Below are 10,146 nucleotides of genomic sequence, written 5' to 3' on the forward strand. Positions count from 1 at the left end.
GTATTCTCACATTTGCAGACAGCTTGCACTCCTGAATATAAAAATGTATTAGAAGGCATTAAAAATAAAAGGTGCCCTCATCTTACCACCCCGTTCCCAAACATATGTATACATTCATATTCTCCCCCTGCTCTTGAAGTTTTTACTCCTCATGCTGGTGTGCTACTAACCGTGAATTTAGGGCAGTGAAAATGCACTGCAGTTTGAGCAATTAAAAAGTGACACCTAAACCTAGTGGATCGACCAGTGAGATTCTCTAATGCCTGGCTTTAGGTGCCGCTGCACTTGAGAGTCTTTCAGAACCAGACTACTGCAGAGTACAGGATTCAGTCTGTGTGTGTATATTTGGGAAGGGATTCTCCCTCCCTCTGGGATGTCATCATCTTCTCATCACTGGGTCTCTGGCGTGTGACTGAGTGTTTCCATCGAGCACGTTTCCATGATGTTGTCTGAGCGAGCGAGTTTGCGTCTAGCACATATTAGTGACCGCGAGAGAGTCACCGGTTAAATGTTGTCAGCTTGCCTCTCACTTCCCTATTGAATAATTAATCTGAGTTTCAATTGCACATAATCGCTTTGAAATACACACGAGTGAACTCACAGGCACACAAACACACATGCGCCGGCACAGTCAGAAGCAGAGTTTAGGGCTAAAAAGTCCAGCAGCAGGCTAGTGATATAAATAGCTGTTGTTTGTGGAAGGGACTGCTGGCAGAAGCAGCAGTGACACTGTGGAGCAGACCACAGGGACTCTGATGTGCTTGGTGGCCTGAAGCGAGCCCTCTGCCTCTCAGATCAGCTCTACCACCAACTGTGTAAAAGCTTTGACTGGCCTCCTTCATATGTGACAGCCTTAAACAAATACAACAAAGCCACATTCTATTAAGCCTACACTGCAGAAGATCCTTAAAGGTCCTTAAACTTAAGCCTCTGAACTGACATGTGGGATGTTTTTATATGACACGTCTAGTAAAAGCCCCAAAATACAGAAAACTCAATTCTCAGCCATCCGTGTTCTTTAGATTTCAACTATCCAAATACATTATAAAGAATGTATCTCATACAATACAAATGCATTACCACATCACAGCAGCCCTACCCAGCAGCCTTGACCCACACCAGTTTGCCTACAGAGCAAACCGATCGACAGAGGACGCCATAGCAACAGCACTCAATGTAGCATTAACACATCTGGAGAGGCAAGGAAGCTATGTGCGTATGCTCTTTGTGGATTATAGCTCGGCATTTAATACCATTCTTCCATACAAACTGGACGCCAAGCTAAAAGACCTAGGGCTTCCTCACAGCACCTGTAAGTGGATCAATAGCTTCCTCACCGACCGCAGACAGAGAGTGAGAGTGGGACGTTACACATCTCCAGCCCTAAATCTAAGCACTGGGTCGCCACAGGGCTGCGTGCTTAGTCCACTGCTCTACTCGCTTTATACACACGACTGCACCCCCGCCCACCAGAGCAACACCATTGTAAAGTTCGCAGATGACACTACTGTGGTGGGGCTCATATCTGGGGGAGATGAGTCTGCCTACAGAGATGAGGTGGAGCGGCTGTCTTCATGGTGCAAGGATAACAACCTTCTCCTAAACACGAAAAAGACCAAAGAACTCATAATTGACTACAGAAGACACAAGACAGAAATCCAACCACTAATCATCAGCGACGACTGTGTGGAGAGGGTGGCAGACTTCCGCTTCTTGGGAGTCAGCATAGAGGGAAACCTATCCTGGAGTGTGAATACCTCTGAGCTACTGAAAAAGACACAACAGAGACTGTACTTTCTGAGAGTGCTTAGGAAGAACAACATCACACAGAGACTGCTGGTATCTTTCTACAGAGCCTCCATCGAAAGCATACTAACGTACTGCATAGGCATATGGTACGCTAGCTGCACAGTGGCTCAGAGGAAAGCACTCCAGGGAGTAATCAACGCTGCCCAAAGGACAATCGGCTGCCCTCTCCTCAAACTGAAAGACCTACACAGTTCCCGCTGCCTCAAAAGAGCCCATAACATCATAAAGGACACCTCACACCCTGGACACTCCATGTTCGAACTGCTGCCTTCAGGTAAACGGTATAGAACAACATACACAAGGACTAACAGACTCAAACACAGTTTCTACCCAATTGCAATATCATGTCTCAATGCTACTAAAAGTAGATGACTTTCATTGCCCCTGTTGTCATTTGTGCCCTTGATGTTGGAATGCTTTCAGACATGTTTTGTTGGATGCGCTAACAAATTGACTGAGTGATTGATTGTTTGAGTGATATATCAACTAGGTCGTATGTTGAGTGTCTGTATGGGGCCTTAGGCCTGGATTGCTTGGGTGTATTTACTGTATGAGAACACTGTATTTTATATGTATTTCTATCTTTTATATCATATCTATTATAGTTTTTAAGTATTTATCTTTCGTGATGTTGCACTGACCGGAGACATCTTTCAATTTCATTGTACTTGTGACAATGACAATAAAGAATATTCTATTCTATTCAATATATAACAAAAGGATGATAAAGCAGGCATATCTTGGGTGCTTGACACCCTCTACTACCAGACTGACACCCCATTCCACCTCACGTGCTCACAGAGTCCCAATTGAAACATCATCACCAGTAATGGGAGGAATAAATATTCATAAGGGTGGGAATAGAGAAACCCAAGATTAGGGTAATATGCCTTTCATTGTTCTTTCCCTTTCCTTTTGCCAGCGCTTCCTCTAGATCTCTGTATCTTGTTATGCATGTTATGGTGTTGGATAATCTTGGCTAATTCCTCAAGCTACCTCTGATAACTTCATCAAAGTGTGTCTGTTTGCTTGCAGAGAACGTGGCAGCATGCTACTCTGTTTATTTCTCACCTCTCCCAAATTGCAAATTAGCAGGTTTGATATGTGCAGGAGTTTGGGCCACACTCCAATTAAGATTGGATTGTTTTTGTGAAGAGGCCCTCCCTCTCTCCCCCTCCTGCTCTCCCTTCCCTTTTCTGCTTGGCACCAGGTCTACTGATATCTCATCCATAACAGGCCTGAACTGGGGCAGAGCATGGCTTAAACCAACAAAGGACTATATTGATTTATAGGGTCTCCCGTGATGGGCTTATTGGCCTACACCTCAAAGCCACAGAGGGCACAGGGCCATGAATCACAGCTTCAGAAAATACACAAGCGCACAACAGGTAAGAATATTACACTGCAGTGTTGCTAACAATGTGATTACAACTCTCTCCCGTTTTCTGTCCCGACCACATTTACTTTCATCACGTCTTAAAGGACGGAGTGGGTGGTAATTGGAGCTTATTTTGAATATGGCACCACAGAAACAAAGCAAAGACAGACGAACATGCCTATTTACATCGTGTTACCGTGCACCCAAACACAAGGACAGAGGGAATTGCAAATTGTGTAAGGAGGAGGTAAAGGAAAACAGAGAGTAACAGAAAGAGTGAGAGAATGAGCGTGCCTGGACAGAGAGAAAATACCTTGGTAAGGTTCAGGGAGTTTAAAGAGCTCAGCCAAAGAAGGAGCTCCTGTCCTCTCTGGCTCCAACACACACAAACACACACATACACGCACATATACCCTCAAGGCCATTCTGTTACACCTGGTCACCTTTATCCCTTTTAGTCCTCTACACCCCACCCCTGCTTTTGAACACACACACCAAAAACACATACATAACATCCATTCTCCTAATTCACATCACCACCAAGGCACACATAGCAGCACCCTGTGCCTAACACACAGCTCCGCTGGCTATCTCCCTCAGCAGATAAAACTAATTATTCCAAATCTACTCTGTCAGGTTGTCTGATCCTCTGGGGCCTCAGTTTAATTCTCTCTCTCCCTCTGTCTGTCTCTCTCCCTGTGTGTCATTGGTTCGCTCTCAGTCATAAGCCACAAAAAGACCAAGAATCTGCGCCAGATGACCTCCCAAGTAAAAACATAAACAGAGCGACTACCCATAAAAACACATATAGCATCACAACAGCTGAAGTTCATGACTTTCTTTGTGAAACCAGACTATTCAACATAACTGCCAAAATTTAAGTTCGATTTTTAAAAAGAAATGCACAACACAATAAAAATCGGGGATCGAGCCTTGCGCTCTGAGCAACTTTGAAAAATCACAATTATTGCATGACATCATCCAGCATACAATCCAAGGGACTTATGCACCTATTCAAATGCTTAGTCCCTCTGTTGGCACTTGATGTTGGCACCCATGTCAGGCTTTAGAGCTAAATAACAGGCCAATATGCCAGGCTTTCCAGCAGCACACCCTGAAAGCCTGTGGAGAAACTATTCGTCCCAATGAGCTCTAAAGGCAAATGGAAGCTCATAAACAGAGACTCGACTGTATAGACTTTGCATTTTATCTTTCAGCAGTTTCCCCCTTTTATTGGCCAGGGATCTCTATAACAGGAGGGAGAAAGGGAGGGATGAGCAGGATGAGAGGATGGCAGAAAGAGTGAGAGAGAGAAAGGATGACAGTAAGGATGCAAAGAAAGAAGATGATGGCAGAAAGAGAAGAAGAATAAGAATGAGGTAGAGGTTGGGAGAATGAGATAGAGGAGTGCTGGGGTCACAAATCTTGCTGCTATTCTAGTACGTGACATCTTCGCTCGTTTGCGGCTGCTCATTAACAAACAATACTGCTGTGAAATTGGTTTAATGACAAAGTAATAAAATTGCTATTCTGCTCACAGATGGCCTCAGGCGCAGGGAGATTCTAGCAGGCTTACTGTGGCTGCCCGTGTGCATTAAGCTGCTTGTTCATGAAAACAGCATCCTACACTTTCTTTCTCACTATCATCAACCCTTTTTTTCTTTTTAAGTTCTTTCTCTTCTTACAAATGAAATAAATTAACCTACTTTTCTGCCTTGTTTTCTCCTTGAATTCTCCCTCTCCCACACTCTCACCCTCTTTCTCTCTCTTTAGTGGATTCTTTTCCTCGCTCTTTCTCTCTCTCTTTCTCTCGATCTCTCCCCAGTTCTCACCCCTAGTACAGAAATTACCATCTTAAAATAAAAAAAGGGGGGCCTGCCCACGCAAACGCAGCTCGACTTCATTTCAAAAGCAGAGCCCTTGTTATTAAACGACCCACCAATAAAAACCAAGCCGTTGAGGAATAAAAGAGCCAAAAGGAGCAGAGAAGTACAAAGACCTCCCTCCTCCCATCTCTCTCTAATGCTTTCTCTGTAATGCCTCTTTTAGCTCTTTGCCGCTCTATCTTGCCTGGTCTGGCTTCGTTCTTCTTGCATGCCGTCTGCGCTTTGGAGAATCTTGAGCTTGCAATGGGAAAACAAGTTAAAAAAGGCATTCGTTTTCGTGCACGATCAGCCGACATTGCCAGTTTTTGTGAAAGTACCACCTGTTTTCCATAACTCATACAGAGGTGGGCACTGGGTTGCTTCATAGCCTCGTTGGGTGTCCATACCATGCTACGAGTCAGCGTGCCCCCAGTGCCTGATAAAAATGTTAGTGAGCCCTGTTAATCACAGTGAGAATTTCAGCAGGGCTAATGTACTCACATATACTGTGAGAGCACGGTGGCACACATTAGTGTCAGCTGTTTAAGACTCCCATGGCTTAAACTGTGAGTAAAGCATGTGTCTAGATGGTGCAGTTAACAGATATTTGGATCTGTAACAACCGCTGAACAAAATGAAAAAGAAAATGAAACCTGCTACGAAAAAAGAGCCCGTTCTGTTCTAATCTTGCCAATAGTGAGAATATGTTTTTCTAAATGTGTTTCTTCCTCCAAAACAGATGAAACAGGATTATTATTACAGCATCAAGAAAGCAGCCAGATCAAATGAACTTAGCGGGTAGAGGGTGTTGGTAGGGGGGATGGCACTTGGGATCCGACAACAGAGTCAATTCTGCTAATTAACTGCCAATTAGCGGTCCCTAAATGAGAGGGATCATGATGCCTGTGTTGGCAGCACCCCGATAGTCTCTCTTTTTAGTTAGACACACATATACACTCATGCTTGCACACACAGATACACCAGAGAGACACACACACACACGCAGCCACAACCTCTCCACACTCTGGCTGTATATTTAGAAAGCCAGGGGCATGAGATGGCCACTGCTGGGAGTCCCTGGTTGAAGCCAAAAAAAGGCATGACATTTCCATCTGGGTCAAAGTTAGACAGATAACCAGCAACTTCAGTCAACTAGCCCACCAATGTTGTAGAAAAGAAGAGATAGAAAAGTAGGGAGTGGGCAGTGAGCAGAGTACGGGGTGGGGGTTGGGGGGACCTCAAAAGCCTCTGTGTGAGATTCATGAGACGTAAATACTTATAAAGAATGTGGAAAAACAGGCGGCTAGGCCAGTTTCATAACTTTATGTTACATTTGGAAAATATTAGTTATTATTTTGCATTTCATAATGGGTGTCGCTGCCAAACCAGAGAATCATAAAATCGTATAAAATCGTAAAAGGCAGTGTTCCTAAGTGTCTCTTTGGCCTGAGAAAGGGGGATGGAAAATGCTTTCTAAGTGGAGGAACAAATTTGCTTTTGCTTTTTCTCTTTCGTGTTTTCAGACACCACAAACAAATGTTAACATTTTGCACATGAACCTTCAGTGCAGCCACTTTGTATCGCCGCCGAGTGATTTAAAGTCTGTAAAATCTAGAGGTGATCCAGGATGAGTTGATCTGAATGGGAATGGGGAACCTGCTGTGAAGAGAGCTACAGATCAGTCAGTTTAGAGCCATCTAAATTCAGTTTATCTGCATGCTGTGCCACAGCAGAGCACAATCGGGGGTCATAATCGGGATTCTATATAGATAGGCTAAAGTTCAAAAGGCATATAATTGTAATGACTTTTGATTTTTTATTTGCTTATTTATTTAATGTATTTTTTATTTTATTTGTGGCATTCTTTCAAGATCCTGTTTCAGTCCTGTTTAGCTTATTTCCCCAGTGCACCTGCCTGCTCAGTTACTCGACATATGAATGACATTGGTCGCACATAACGCAGTTTGCTGGCTTAGTCAGAGCACATCCTTCTGTTCTTAAAACAGAGTAATTAAACATATTATTGCTAATACAGTACATGTACAGTTATTTGTTGGCGACTGTTCAAGGTCAAAAAAAAAAAGAGAAAACAATCAGTGCACCACACTCCACACTGAACTGCCACAGAGATTGAGCCTATTTCATCTCCTCAGTGGGCACAGGCTGCTTGGCGCCGTTGTCTGGCGGATATCCTTCCCTTATCATGTGACCTGTGCTCCGACAGGGGGCAAAGGTTGGCTGCGATCCGCCTCTGTGTCTTAATAACTCACTCATTGTATTCCTTTCTGCCGCTAATTGGAGCCTCTCCTCACTGTGTGTGTGTTTGTGTGTCTGTGCATGTAGTCTCCCCTGGGCTGTAGAGAGGAGGCAGACAAGTAAAAATAGAGTGTGGCTTAGTGCCCTCTTTATTGTTATTAGTGGTCCAGTGGCACAGCAGTCAGTTATCATCGATGCCAACAAATGACATATTCGCTCTCTGATTTGTTCTGCACCCCCACCCCCACCCGACTGCAACCCAACCCCCCCCCCCTCACTCAGCCATGGAAATGGCCAACTGGCTGCCTGCGAGATGAGGGAATAATGACGGGCCGATTTCCTTCCTTTTTTTAGATGCCATTTCTTTCAGTCATCTGTCATCGGCATCATCTCTCAGGCCCATGTAATAACCCTGTGTGTGTAGTTACATGCCGCCTGTGTGAGCGCGCGCGTACCCGTTGGTGCTGTGGTAAATAACGGCAGGACAGTCGGTGTGTGTGTGTGTGTTTATGGCAGAGAGCGAGGGCACATCGTGCTGGGTGTGATGCTGAGACATGAAAGGATTCGGTCAGGCTCCATTTAGTTCAGAATGATAGCAGGACACTGGGAGCTGCTGAGGAAGGCAAATTTGCCGCCAGACACTGTAAACTCTAAATGCTTCTTTAGCTTATGAACACCTGTCTGCCATTTCACCTACTTCGCTATCCCAGAATGCCATGTGTGACATGGCCCTCACCTTTTCCTGCAATCTTAAACAAATGCAATTACATATCAGACCACTCCCACGTTCTCTTAGCATGACGCCTGCTGTCTCAAATGTAAGCAGGGCAAACAAAACCCCACACTATCTAATGGTCAACTAATGGTGTCCTGACACACTGTATACTCATACACATCTCTGAAGTTCCCATTAGTAATAATGCACATACAAACACACCTTTGAACGCAGGGGAAACTATTAACAGGATAATCAAGTCTTTCCTCTCATAAGCTCAACACCAGAGCAATGAGATTGTGGACTTTAACCCTTTCCTTTGCCCTTATTAACATCAAACAGCTGTTGGCGTGTGGGCTACAAACAGGTGAGGCTGTTTTCTAATTATATATTCTCGAGTTAGACTCCGCCGGAGTATCAGAGTGTGGCGCTGAGACAAAAGGGTTTAAACCAGTTGAGTTTTGCTTTCTGCCTGCACAGGTGAGCTCCAGGTAAATGTAAAGCTAGGTGTCATTTGGAGGGGATGGTGCTGGGAGGTTTGATGGGGCAAAAGGGGAGAGAGTGAGATGCACTGTCTATTGACTATCACACAGTGCACCGTTGTGCCCTCGCTGGGCTGCGATTGTGCCGGCGGACAAAGCCCTGATTCAGCACATCCTTTCCCCGAGGGAGAGCTCTGGAAACCGAAGACGGCGGCCATCCCCTCCCTATTCCCCCCAATCATCCTTTGCTTCTTTTCCCCCCTGTCTGTCGCTATCTCTCTCTCTCTCCCTCTCTCTGGTCAGTAACATGGCAGTAACCATGCATCAAAGGGAATAACAGAACAATGCAAGGGACCAGCCAGGAATTTGAGGGGTTTTTTTTGAAACAGGAATTTCATATGGCTAAGTTCTGTCATATCTGGGGTGAATGATCTGAGCAGCCACTGGACCAAATATCAAAGAGAAAAACAAAAAGGTCAGACATTTAACTATAACTCGCTACCTAGCCTAGATAGTAAAAAGTGGAAAACTTCTGCACCTTCTTCTCACCTTTCCCTTACTGTAACATAGCCAGTAACGTGGCAGAGTCACCCAGGCCTCCCGACATCAGCCGGGATGCACCACAGATACACTAATGGACTCCAAGCCTCTTCAGTAACTGGTATGTATTTTACAAGAGGCCTGGTGTAAAGTTAATACAGCTCTGTGATCATCTGTGATTATGCATCTGTGTGCGTATGCTCAAGGATGTTACACAGTGCAAGATGCTTTCAGACCAAATGGATGGCTTGAATTTCATGGCCAATGAGAAGGCAGGGACTCGTCTCAGATCTATCTCTGTCTATGTCTCTGTCTATTTCTCTCTCCTCCCAGGTTAGCAGAGTATTTCTGCATTAATCACCATGACACAGGCAAGGCAACTCAATTTTCTGCTCCTGTAGGTAAGGTGCATGGCGTCCCGAAACGGTGGCACGAGGCATGAAACAGGCAAGCGGGGGCTAATCTTTGGTTACTAGTGTAATTGAAATGCTATCCACACTGTAGGGTGCATTAAAGTCTGATAACACCGGTTCCTGTGGCCAATTTAAGTAGCTTGACTTCCCCTGGCTAGAAGGGAATAAAGCAAAGGGTGAGAAAGAAGGGGAGAGAAAGAGAGAGGGAGCGAGCGAGAGAGAGAGAGAGAAACGAAGGAGACAGAGTATGTCAGATAGTGGGGGGGAGCACGAGGGAGGGGGCTGATAGATAAGGCCGACAAACCAGGCTAATTCTCCAGGCATGTTTCTCATTGTGATCCAGGAAAAATGAGAAAAAAATGAATCACAGAACCAAAAAATCAATTGACCCTCGGGTGGCTTGTCAGGCTGCGAGTCTGATAAACCTAAAAGCTTCGTTAATGTCAGCCTGCCTGTACCCAACAGATAGAGCACTTTGTAAATGAACCCGCTTTGATAAATATATTAAGGAAAGCTGTGAATAAAAGGCACAGACTTGTCATTTGTAAATAGAACCCCCGCTACATGGAATTAGAATGATAAAATGGGGTTCCATATAATTAAGTTTGTGTAAGACCTGAAATCCGTGCAAATACCTTCCCGGAATTTTGAAAGGAAGCTGTCAGTTCAATTAATCTGAACATCACCC

At 44.7% G+C, this 10,146-nt stretch overlaps 1 protein-coding gene across 9 annotated transcripts in view; it reads right to left on the reverse strand.

Annotated features, from left to right (window-relative positions):
• meis2a (Meis homeobox 2a) overlaps nt 1–10,146 on the reverse strand; it is a 185,344-nt gene that overhangs the window by 15,087 nt on the left and 160,111 nt on the right. The window lies entirely within an intron of this gene.

Source organism: Aulonocara sp. 'chitande type north' Nkhata Bay, linkage group LG19, assembly GCF_057382095.1.
Source record: "Aulonocara sp. 'chitande type north' Nkhata Bay isolate Kocher_YH1m ecotype deep benthic linkage group LG19, A_spYH_male_GT1.1, whole genome shotgun sequence".
Lineage (NCBI taxonomy): Eukaryota > Metazoa > Chordata > Actinopteri > Cichliformes > Cichlidae > Aulonocara > Aulonocara sp. 'chitande type north' Nkhata Bay.